Source organism: Microcaecilia unicolor, chromosome 2 (genome assembly GCF_901765095.1).
Source record: "Microcaecilia unicolor chromosome 2, aMicUni1.1, whole genome shotgun sequence".
Classification (NCBI taxonomy): Eukaryota; Metazoa; Chordata; class Amphibia; order Gymnophiona; family Siphonopidae; genus Microcaecilia; species Microcaecilia unicolor.
The window spans coordinates 595,366,071-595,378,823 of NC_044032.1; positions in this window are offsets into that span (position 1 = coordinate 595,366,071).

The window sequence follows — 12,753 nt, forward strand, 5'->3', positions numbered from 1 at the left end:
CTAGTGGACAGCTGTTCAATCAGAGCTCCTTGCTATAACTTAGACATGCCAAGTGTCAGGTCTAAATATCCCTTCCACTTCTGTGATAGGAGTTGGATGTCTATATTTTAAGCCCTCCCTAATCCCACATAAAATATAGCCAGACAGTGGATGTACTGCAGTGTTAGACATCCATATCCTGCCGTTGTAAAATGCAAGTTTTCAGATGTACAAAACAAGAATAGAACACCTAAAATAACCACCTATATATCATATTCAATAAAGGCAAATATGTTTGATTTGGTTTGTCATTCTTCCTTGAAGACTATGGAATGTACTTGGAATGTAAAAATGGAGGAGTGCCTGAGGGTACATTTTGAAATGGCAAAGTTTATGATTCTGTTGGAGAGATTAGTGTTGGTTTAGGACTTGATCATAACTGACTGGGTCTTCACTGGCCTGATGAAGTCCATATTTCTGATATTATATTGAGTTTTCTTCAAGATATTTTGGAAGTTGGTTGAAAAGAGTTCAAAACTGCAGCTGTTGGTGAGGAGCATAAGACAAGCAAGTTGCTTTCTTTACTGGTGGACCCTTCATGTCTTAACATAGGACAATTTCACCTGCTGGAAGTTGACTGTGAGGGTCACATGGCTTTCTATAGGTACAGCTGGGTAGCTGTATGAGCTTCCATGGTCAAGAACGTTGAGTCCTCCCTACCTGGAATCTGGAATCACTTCAGGTGTTTGGAGAGTAAGGTGCACTGTTAGTTATACATTGCCTCATTGCAGCTAGGATGACACTGTCTAGCAATGGCCAAGTTTGGTGGTAGTTATTAAAGCAAATGCCCTTAGGTGCTGCAGTAGAAAACTGAGATGTTTATGCTAATGTTGGGGCTGGAGTATCTTATGATTAATTGTGTTGATTTATGAATCTGTAAGTTGTACTATGTTATTAATATTTATATAAGGAATGTTAATAAAGCTGCAGCCCTGAATTGCCACAAGTTTTGGTATTGTGATTTGTACTCGCCAGGAGTAAGGGAGTCTATTTGATTGCTCACATTATAAAATGAAACTTTAGGGTCTAATGATTAACTCACTGCTTAAGGCATAAATCCTCATTAAACTGTCTCAGGATGGGGTGGTAATAGCAAGTAAATAGGGATGAATATTTATTTGCAACAAACGGGAAATGTCAATGACATATCCCATGTTGTTTCATGTCTTTATCACATGAAAATGAGCAGAAAATATGAAAATTCATAGTTTATCATTTATTGCTAGTGCTCATGGGCACCATTAGCAATAAATGATAAAGTGTTTGCAAAGGGGGCACCCATTGCGCATGTAAGAAATATCATGCATGCACAAACCACTGAAAAGGACAGAAGAAGGAATCAAACCCAGAGGTCAATATAAATGAAATCCGATTTTATTTCCAAGGTCGATCAGATGCAAACAGACTCTGTAAGACTCGACATGACATCGTGTTTCGTCAATTCAATATCTGCTTCTGGAGTCAATATATATGATGGGTAAATGCAATGAAATTGTGCAAAGAATACTGGGGCTCCACAATATACAAATAAGGAGCTGACAAAAGATATATTAAAAGTGGCATGAGCGTTACCTCCAAAAGGAACGAAGTCTGTCGAAACTTGTGGTGCTGTAGTGTGCAATGTGAAAACCAAACTACAGCACATGCATGCAATTCTGTAAATGGTGTCCAAAGATAGGCACCAAAATGATGTGCACTAAACTAGTAATCTGTAAATTGTGCTCTGTGTGGAAGAACCTTTATAGAATACTAACATTGTGTAAAAGCATTTACGCCTGCCAAAGGCTGGAGTATATGCTCATGCCCAACTGATGGCAGTTAGGCGCTCTAATGCAGGTATTCTATAACATTGCACCTAATTTCCGGGAATGTTTCTGACCACCCATGCCCCTCCCATGGTCATGCCCCTTTGGACTCACATGCTATGACATTTAGGTGTGCATGTTATATAACAGGGTGTAGGACAGATCCACACAGACCACCAGATTCTATATATTATGCCTAGCGTTCTGCACCAAAATCCAAACATATTCTATCAAGGAGCCAGCATTTTTGTAGTGCACTAGTCTCCCTGACATGCCAAGACACCAACCGGGCACCTAGGGGGCACTTCTAAAAATTAAAAAAAAAAAATTTTAAATAGCTCCCAGGTGCATAGCTCCCTTACCTTGGGTGGTGAGCCTCTATCATATCACCCCTCAGATGCCTTTTCTCCAGGCTAAAGAGTCCTAGCCTTCTTAACCTCTCCTCATAAGGTAGTCGTCCCATCCCTTTTATAATTGTTGTTGCCCTTCTCTGCACCTTCTCCAATTCCTTTATATCTTTTTTGAGATGAGGTGACCAGAACTGAACACAATACTCCAGGTGCGGTCGCACCATGGAGCGATATAATGGCATTATAACATCCTCATGCTTGTTTTCCATCCCTTTTCTAATAATACTCAACATTCTGTTCACCTGCTTGGCCGCCGCAGCACATTGAGCGGAAGATTTCAACGTCCTATTCACGATGACTCCCAGATCCCTTTCTTGGTCTGTAACTCCTAAAGCGGAACCTTGCATGACATAGCCGTAATTTGGGTTCCTCCTTCCCATGTGCATCACTTTGCACTTGTCAACGCTGAACTTCATCTGCCATTTGGACGCACAATCCCCCAGTCTCATGAGGTCCTCTTGTAATCTTTCACACAACGAGACGACCCTGGATAACCACGTGTACTTAGCTTTATAAAAGGTAATAAGAAAAGTTAAGGTTTCATTGAAATATTGATAACATTTTTATGTGTGTTGGTTATGAATTTTTGATTGGTTAATAAAGCTGTGGCCAAAATTATTTTTCCAATTTATAAAGTTGTCTTGGTATTCTTTGTTCATGTGTGTGGCAGGAACGGATATGATGCAAGTGCCAATATTATGACACTAATATGCTGAACAGTCCAGTTCACTGCCATAAATACGTTTAAATGCATTCTATTTGAATCATAAACATTTCTGAGTATCTTTGGAGCTCATGGAGGAACACCATTGAAGCTTATTTGAGGGAAACTTACATGAACACCGGATTCTAGTCCATTAGTTTGGCTCCACAACAATTATCTAGTATGGAGCACATGATGATAAAAAAATAATGCAGTGTTACAATTTCACTGTAAATGTTTTTCTACCTCCCAGATTCATTTCAGTGATTGACTGTTACAGTGTTTAATTCACTAACTGCTGACTGCATTATTATACAATGTTTTCAGCTGACAACATTAATTAAATGGGTCTCCTGTTTCTTATTTGAAAGCAGTACTGATGTTAATCTCTCAGTAGCATACAGAACCTGAAGAACAATTACAAAAGAGCTTCTGCTCAGTATTTGCTATAAAACCTCAAGTTTCTTGCTATGTATTCTTTAAAAAGAAAAAAAAAAGAGGAAGACGAGGAAGAAGTCAGCCATTTAGAATAGACTAGTGCTCATTACAATCCCTTTCCTTAGTACCACCAGGGGAATTCCCATTCAAAATAGGAAATGAGGATTTCTTTACAATTAAATCTGCAATACAAATATTGCTGGAAAGAGTAGCTTGTTCATAACATTATCCATTATTTGTTTTTTTAAAACTTTTAATGGTCCTGGATGTGTATTATGACTTTATAGCACACTTTGGGGTCATTTACAATAAACAGTAACCTTAGTGCATGCGTATGCATGTCATTCCTGCATGCTAAGGCCAATTTTACCATGTGGGTAAAATGGCCAATTTTTCTACTTCCAACACTAATGCCCATCCACTAATATTCCTATTAGCAAGTGGCCATTATTATTTACTAAGTTGCGCTAGTGGGGCATTCACGTTTTTTGTGTGCACTAAGCATTAGTGCATCCTAACCATATAGATGCCCATAATATTCCTATAGGTGTCTACATGGTTAATGCGCGCTAAGTTTTATCACGTGCTAAAAATGCTAGCACACCTTAGTAAACAGGGTCCCTAGTTTATAGGCGGTAAGGGCTTATGTGCTAACCATGCACTAATCAGTTAACACACACCAATGTAGCTGTGCTGATTAACGCAGAACATGCCTACTCTTTGCCCACAACTCGCCCCCACCACTAAAAAATATATTTAGCAAGTGAGTAGCATGCACACATGCAAAACTTACCACGGGATGCCTGAGCGCGCTCCGTGGTAAGCCGTTTTTTGCTGCAGTAAGCACGTGTTAGTTCATACCGCAAATGAGTAAAACGGACCCTGTATGAGCGGTCCTGTTCTAAAGAACAACTGTATCTGAAAATGAGTAAATACTACAATGTATACTTTTTTTTACTTTCTTTATGAAATTTGTACTATGTTATTAAATATAAGCTATGATTTATACTGTATAATTTGTTTCATTTTTATTTAGGCTATCAGGATATTAATGATCTTAAATACATTTTCAAACATGGATGCTTTAAATATTTGATTAAAAAAAGTGTGGTCTCAAATATCTAAATCATAGGAGCTCCATATAGCAATCACAATCATAAAAAGGTCCCCTTTCATTCAGTACTTAGTATAATAGTAACATTTAGAGCCCAACTATTTGTTGTATCAATACTCTTTTTCATTCTGCATCTTCATCAGTCCATTTTTCAATGTATATGTAAAATCTTTTATTAAATATGTGCTCATGAATAATTTTTTTTACAAATTCAAGTTTTCTGTCAAAATCAAAGTTTCACTTAACTTAGGGTTCTTCAGATCAGTTTCTATTTCCATTTACTTTGCAGAAACCCATTGCGACATAGTGCTATGTTTCGCTAGTCCAGCTGCATCAGGGAATATGGGTCTGCAAAAGAGCAAAATGATATTAACACCCCTTAGTCCAAAATTCCACTCTCCTATTCATATAACTCAGTTTGTTCAGTACAACATCAGGCGTATACTTCTTGCATCACAGGCCGCCGTCGCTGTGAAAATGGCAGCGGCATTTTTTCTTCTTTAAACATAAAGACATGATGACATGCACCAATCATATCACACGAGTGAAAACCAATCCAATTCTTCATTCAGCCACGAAGGTGCTACTGTTTTCAAATCATATATCCAACGTTGTTCTTTTTTTTTATTTAAGAGTCTTTCCAAATTACCACCCTCACTCCCGACTTCCGACGTTAGACCATGGAGAAAGAAAAGGGGGATAAAGGGGAGATACTGGATTGCAAGGAAATGCTAGACTATGGGAGTGAAGGGGAAGAGAGTTGGGATGATGAGTTGCTAGACTGTGTAAATGTGTGTACAGAAAGAATGGAGATACTGGACTGTAGAGGGAGGAAAAGAAGAGAGGAAAGGACTAGGACATGCTGGATCATGGAAGTGAAGGGGTAGGAAGTGGGGACAGAGATATTCTGGACTGCTGGAAAATGAAAGGGAAGAAAGAGGCATGAAATGTTGGGCAGGGGACAGAAGGAACATGGAAATTCTGGAATATATGGGTGGAAGGGTTGGGATGATACTGCACTGGAGAGAGGGAGAGAGAGAGAGAGAGAGAGAGAGAGAGAGAGAGAGAGAGAGAGAGAGAATGAGGAAACCAAGAGGGCATGGGTGATTGGCAATGAAATCAATGAAAGGAGGATAGATGGAATAGAGCCTGAGAGGAACATGGAAATTCTGGAATATATGGGTGGAAGGGTTGGGATGATACTGCACTGGAGAGAGGGGGGGAGAGAGAGAGAGAGAGAGAGAGAGAGAGAGAGAGAGAGAGAGAGAGAGAGAGAGAGAGAGAGAGAGAGAGAGAGAGAATGAGGAAACCAAGAGGGCATGGGTGATTGGCAATGAAATCAATGAAAGGAGGATAGATGGAATAGAGCCTGAGAGGTAACAACAGTGGCTAATCAGAGACCAAGTGGGGATATAAGACAGAAGAAGAATGGAGGAAGGGAAAATGTGAGCTAAAGCTAGTGAGCAGAAGAAAGACAGTAAAAAGTAGATTAGGGCTAAAGTGCGGTGAATGCAGAGGGTGGAAATGGGGTAATATGGAGAAGGTAAAAGACAAAAAGGAATAAGAAGTTGGGGAAGAAATGATATAAGGGAACTAATATAGCTAGGGTGAGTTGGCAGGAGGTGAGAGGAGGATTTGGAAAGTTAATATGTATGTGAAATGTAAAAAGAGGGAGATTGAGAACTAGAGACTGAGAAGTGGGGTAAAATGTAAGTGGATAAAGTGGCAGAAAAGGAATGGAGGAAAGAGCAAAAAAAAAAAAGGTGAAATTAAATATGTCAAATTTAGATATGGGGAAGGGATGGAAGAAGACAGAAGATAAATGGAAAAATGACAACAGACATTGAAAAGAGAGTTACACAGACAGAGGAAAGTACTACTACTACTATTACTACTATTTAGCATTTCTATAGCGCTACAAGGCGTACACAGTGCTGAAAGTAGATGAGAAAGATTAGGACCAACAAGATTTGAAAAATAAATGTCCAGAGAACAAAGGTAGAAAAATGTGTTTTATTTTGAATTTATTGATTGAAATATATTAGCTTTGGGAAATGTTCATCTCTGTTGTCTTTGTATTCTGTTCAATATAAAAGAAAATATGTTTCTATTTTAATTTTTCAGAGCATTATGGAGTCTGACTTCTTTGATTTCCAAGTTCAGTTTTTAACTTTATATTTCTATTTTATTTATCTATGTGGATTTTGCTCACACCTTTTTCAGTAGTAGCTCAAGGTGAGTTACATGCAGGTACACTGGGTATTTCTCTGTCTAATTTTGTACCTGAGGCAATGGAGGGTTAAGTGACTTGTCCAAGACCACAAGGAGCAGCAGTGGGATTTGAACTGGCCACTTTTGGATGCCAAGACTGGTTCTCTAACCACTAGGCTACTCCTTTGCTCTGTATTTGGTGAGGGTCTGTCTGTTTTGTGTGTAAGTGATTAAGGTGAGTAGTAATCTATAGCAGTCCCTCTTGTTCAGTTTTCCAGTAATATTCATACTGGTGTTCATGGGCATGGTGTAATATTTGAAGTGCTGCCTTTTCATAGTTAAGGTTAGTGCTGTGTGTGTCTTATTAATTGAACCAGATGGTTGGCAGTGCAGAGAAGTCATATAGAAATCTGGTGTCCTTACTCTAACCCCATTTTACTGTAAATTGAGTTAAGCCACTCATATTAAGCGCACAGTTAAGATATTGTTTGGACAGGGCTCCACTTGAATCTACAAGGGTGGAGGGGGGACGATAACAACAGAGTACTCATTCACACAGGGCAGCAAAAAAAGTAGCACTGGCCTTGGTAAGATTAATACTGCTATGAAAAATGGCATTGTTCTTTGTATTAAATTTCCTGATAATACAAAAATTGGCAGTGTTAGTAGCTACGTCTAGTGACCTTGCAAACATTGTTTCAAATGAAGGGCCCAGCTAGTCAAAAAGGACTTTTTGCCAGCATCCATTTCTTATCACTTTGGCTATGTCATGCACTTGATAGGTTATGAAAAGACATCTTCAGAATGCCCTTTTATAGACAATCCTAAGGCCCTGTTTACTAAGCAGCGCTAAGGGCGTGTTAGCGTTTTTAGCATGCGCTAAATGCTAAGGGCCCTGTTTTACTAAGGTGCGCTAATATTTTTAGCATGCGCTAAATGCTAGAGACATCTATAGGAATATAGGGGTATCTTTAGCATTTAGCACGTGCTAAAAATGCTAGCACACTCTTAGCGCTGCTTGGCAAACAGGCCCTACATTGCCATAGGACCATATGGGAGACTCTAGCATTTAGCATGTGCTAATTTTAAAGTGTGCTGAACATGTTAGTGCAACTTAGTAAACAGGGACCATAGTGTCTACTTCTGGAATCTATGTATTTGCATGAAGAAACTGAAAAGCCTGGAGAAATGTCTTAAGAGTTGCTAAAAAGCAAAGAAAGGGACACCTATCTCTATATCCCCCCCTTTGCACAGCATCCATCTGAGTCTTAAGCATAGAATCAGTCCACTCACTGTCTCAGGAATGAGAAAATGCAGCTAGAGCCTCAGCTTCTTAAATATTCTATTCAATGGGCACCTGTCGCCCTGAAGAATGATGGAGAACTTGTCACCCTCTCACTTCCATGAGGGATAAACTCCTAACAGACTGTGTAAACCAGAGGTTTATTTCATTTTTGTGCCTGCTGGGTTACCTAGATCATGCAATAAGATGCTGAGGTGTAAGCTGGGTTAGACAGACATAATGACATGTGTAATCTTTCCCACATAAGTCTCTCTAATACAAAGTAAACTGTTTACTTGAAATTGAAAGCAAACATAAGCTGACTGTGAATTATACATTGCAACAAGTCACAATAAAATGCCTATAAATAGAGTTCAGACTGATCTTGCTATCTGATAACTCATGCTGATGATTCATGAAGGATCTATATGCCGCACAGATTTATGGAGGTTTGTATTGTGATTTTGAAATAAGAAGAATTTTTCCTTTTGCCCTTAGTTAAAAGCAAAATTTATGACAATGTGTATTGGTCAAGATGCAGACTTGACTAAGGCCCAGCAAGCTTTAAAAGCTTTTAAATTGTCAAATGACCTTTCACATGGTTATGGTTCATTAAAAAAAAACTCAATGATAACTTTAAGCATTCACAGTCACAATTAGAGGCTGGGAAAAATAAGAACATGCTCTTGAAGAGGTAAAAAGGCAATTATCAAATATAAACAGTTTGTGATACAATAATCTACATTCACAAGTGAATGAGCAGAAGAAAAATGGTCTCCGTGTCATTAAAGGTTTGCCTATATGAGGCTTCACCAATGATTTTTTTTTTTTTTTTTAGATAACTGGACAGCATGATCAGGAATTTAATTAAGAACAAATTCCTATTACTCAGTTTCCCCAAAAATCATTTCTGAAGACTTTGGTAACATTACACGAAAACATTGAGTCTCCCCAGATTCGTATCATTTCACACAGGGTAAATGCTATTCCACTATGGTGGAAAGTCCATAAAAGTTAGGCACCATTTGCATATGCAAAAATCACTATCAGGTTGCCTCAGGGCTGTAGCCAGACACCCAGTTTTGGGGTGGGCTAGAGCCCTAAATGAATGAGCATGGGAACCCCGCCCCCACCTAACACCTCTTCCCCCCCCCCCCCCCAAGGTAATCTGGCATCTCTTAACTTCCTCCCCCAACCCCTCACCAGGTACCTTTTAAATCCTTTAGTGCTGGGCCGGCAGCGAGCAGTGACTCATCCTGGCTTCTTGTGCTGACTCTGAACCTTCCGTCTAATGCAACTTCTTGGTCCCATGAACAGGAAGTTGCATCAGAAGGAAGGCTCAGGGCCAGTAGGAGCAGCTGGTATGAGTAGCTGCTCACTGCCAGCCTAATACTGAAGAATTTAAAGATAACCTGGGAAGGGTTGGGAGAGGAAGTTAAGAGATGCCAGATCACCAGGAGTCTTCAGCTAGCGGGGCAGGGGGATCCCGCCAGTCACAAACCGGCTGTGCCGCTGCTGGGTGGGCCTGAGCTCAAAGTGAGTAGACCTGTGCCTACATGGGCCCACCTGTGGCTATGCCACCAGGTTGCCTAAAAGCCGTAAACAATATAAGCAGTATTCTATAAAGCGCAACTGAGTGTACACATGTGCAGCATGTTGCATACATGAATGCGTCCTGAAAGGGGTGCATTTGGGGTGAAAACTGCAACAAGTGAACAGGATGTAGTCTATAAAAAACAGGTGCAAAGATCAAAGACATGCCCAAATGTACACCTCCTATAAACAGTGACTAAATGGCAGTAAAGATGCTTTTGACTTGGAGTGCTGTTTATTGCATTGTGCTTCTAGTTGGCATCTTAGTGTATAGGTAGACCTTCACTCATCCTCAAAGTAGCTAACACACCTAACTCTCGACAGCTACTTTTAACATCCATCCTGCTCCCTTTTTTGCTGCTTTCCACCAAACAGCCTCCCCAATCCTCTACACACCTGTCCCACCTTTCTTTCTGCTCTGTATCATTGTTGGTAGTGCTCACTGGGTGCTACTGGTTACAACTGATAGTAGTCACTGGATGTTACTGGTGATGGATACTGGGGGTGAGTATAAACATGCATGATATATGATAGGGAAGCATTGGCTGCCAGTGGTCTATCAAAAAAGGAGATACATGGTCAAGTTTGTGAGGTACTGTAATGAGCCTAACAGTAATGTTTTGAGTAATTTGTAATCACCGAATATCTTGTTGTCACAGACCCTAAAAAAAGGCATTTCAATAGTCCAGACGACTGAGTAATAAAGGTAGGTATTGCTCCTGTAGGTCATTGCTTACAGGAGAGAGAGGTAACAAAGAAGAAGAAGGAGGGCCCCAGTGCATATGGTATACAGACCCCAAATGCAGTTCATGGATATGACTGAGGAGGGGTGTATGCCCAGGTTCAGGTTTGATAAGGAGACTATAGTGTGCCTGTGCAATCAGCTAGAGGAAGACCTAGATGGAGGGGACAAACATTTTCTAGAGTAGGGAGAGTGTAAGAACTAGAGGACATGAATTTATATTGCAAGGGGGCTGACTCAGGAATATGCAGTGCTTTTTTTGTTCCAGTACACGCCGGTATGGTGTACCGGCACCTTTTTTGTGAGGTCCAGCTCACCTGCCTGCTCCCTTCCGTTCGTGCACCCGTGCTCCCTGCTTTGAAATCTTTAAGTTGCGGCGAACCGGCAGTAAAAACAGCTGGCAAGCAGGCAGGCTTGCCTCCTCGTCGCTTCCCTTCCCTCTCAGCATGTCCTGCCTTCCTCTGATGTAATACTGGAGCTGTAACAGCTTACAGAAATTATTTATAATGAAAAAAAAATCACGTTATTTTTTTCTCCTATACTAGTATAATATTTTCAATGATGTCTGTTTATATGCGCCATGGCTGGTATAAGGGGTGTGGCTAATGTGGGTGTGGCTATAATAGTGGTGGAGCCATATGTGGTTACTTTACCCATAATGAGTACTGGCACATTTTTGTCTACAAAAAAAGCACTGGGAATATGTCAGGAAGTACTTTGTCACAGCGAGGGTGGTAGATGGCTAGAATGTCCTCCAGTGGAAGATGATGGAGATGAAAACTGTAATGGAAATCTATAATGTGTGGGATGAACACAAAGGAATCCTATATTGTAAGGTCTCCACCACCAGGAGACTCTTGGAAAAGTCTCCTGCACCGGGAGAGTCTTGAGTCCCTCTGCCCTTTAGCTGAGCTGTGTGCAGTAATCCACTGCTAAAGAGCACAAGGCAATCCACAAGGTCAGATCATTATACTTTATTGTAATCTCTTTGTGTCAACTGCTCCTTCAAAGGTAGTTCCCACCACAGCATTTCTCAAGAGGCATAGCAGTTCAACAGCATGGTGAACTGGATTAGGAACTGGTTAACAGACAGCCGCCAGAGGGTGGTGGTTAATGGAATTCGCTCGAATGAGGGAAAGGTGAGTAGTGGAGTGCCTCAGGGATAGGTGCTGGGGCCGATTCTGTTCAATATATTTGTGAGTGACATTGCCGAAGGGTTAGAGGGTAAAGTTTGCCTTTTTGCGGATGATACTAAGATTTGTAACAGAGTGGACACCCGGGAGGGAGTGGAAAACATGAAAAAGGATCTGCGGAAGCTAGAAGAATGGTCTAAGGTTTGGCAATTAAAATTCAATGCAAAGTAATGCAAAGTGATGCACTTAGGGAATAGAAATCCATGGGAAACGTATGTGTTAGGCGGTGAGAGTCTGATATGTAAAGACGGGGAGAGGGATCTTCGGGTGATAGTTTCTGAGGATCTGAAGGCGACGAAACAGTGTGACAAGGCGGTGGTCGTAGCTAGAAGGTTGCTAGACTATATAGAGAGAGGTGTGACTAGCAGAAGAAAAGAGGTTTTAATGCCCCTGTATAAGTCATTGGTGAGGCCCCACCTGGAGTATTTTGTTCAGTTTTGGAGGCCGTATCTTGCTAAGGATGTAAAAAGAATTGAAGCGGTGCAAAGAAAAGCTACGAGAATGGTATGGGATTTGTGTTACAAGACGTATGAGGAGAGACTTGCTGACCTGAACATGTATACCCTGGAGGAAAGGAGAGACAGGGGTGATATGATACAGAAGTTCAAATATTTGAAAGGTATTAATCCGCAAACCTTTTCCGTAGATGGGAAGGCGGTAGAACTAGAGGACATGTAATGAGATTGAAGGGGGGCAGACTCAAGAAAAATGTCAGTAAGTATTTTTTCACGGAGAGAGTGGTGGATACTTGGAATGCCCTCCCGCAGGAGGTGGTGAAGATGAAAATGGTAACGGAATTCAAACATGTGTGGGATAAACATAAAGGAATCCTGTTCAGGAGGAATGGATCCTCAGAAGCTTAGCTGAGATTGGGTGGCAGAGCTGGTGGTGGGAGGTGGGGCTGGTGGTTGGGAGGCGGAGCTAGTGCTGGGTAGACTTCTACGGTCTATGCCCTGAAAATGGCAGATACAAATCAAGGTAAGGTAAGGTATACACAAAAAAGTAGCACATATGAGTTTATCTTGTTGGGCAGACTGGATGGACCATGCAGGTCTTTTTCTGCAATCATCTACTATTTTATTATGTAAAGGTGATCATTCAGAGGAGCTGAAACAAATCTTGATGAACCTGGATGATGTAATAGACCAAACTGACAAATTAAAGAGCAGCAAATCACATGGACTAGATGGTATACACCTAGAGTACTAAAAAAAATAAAAAAA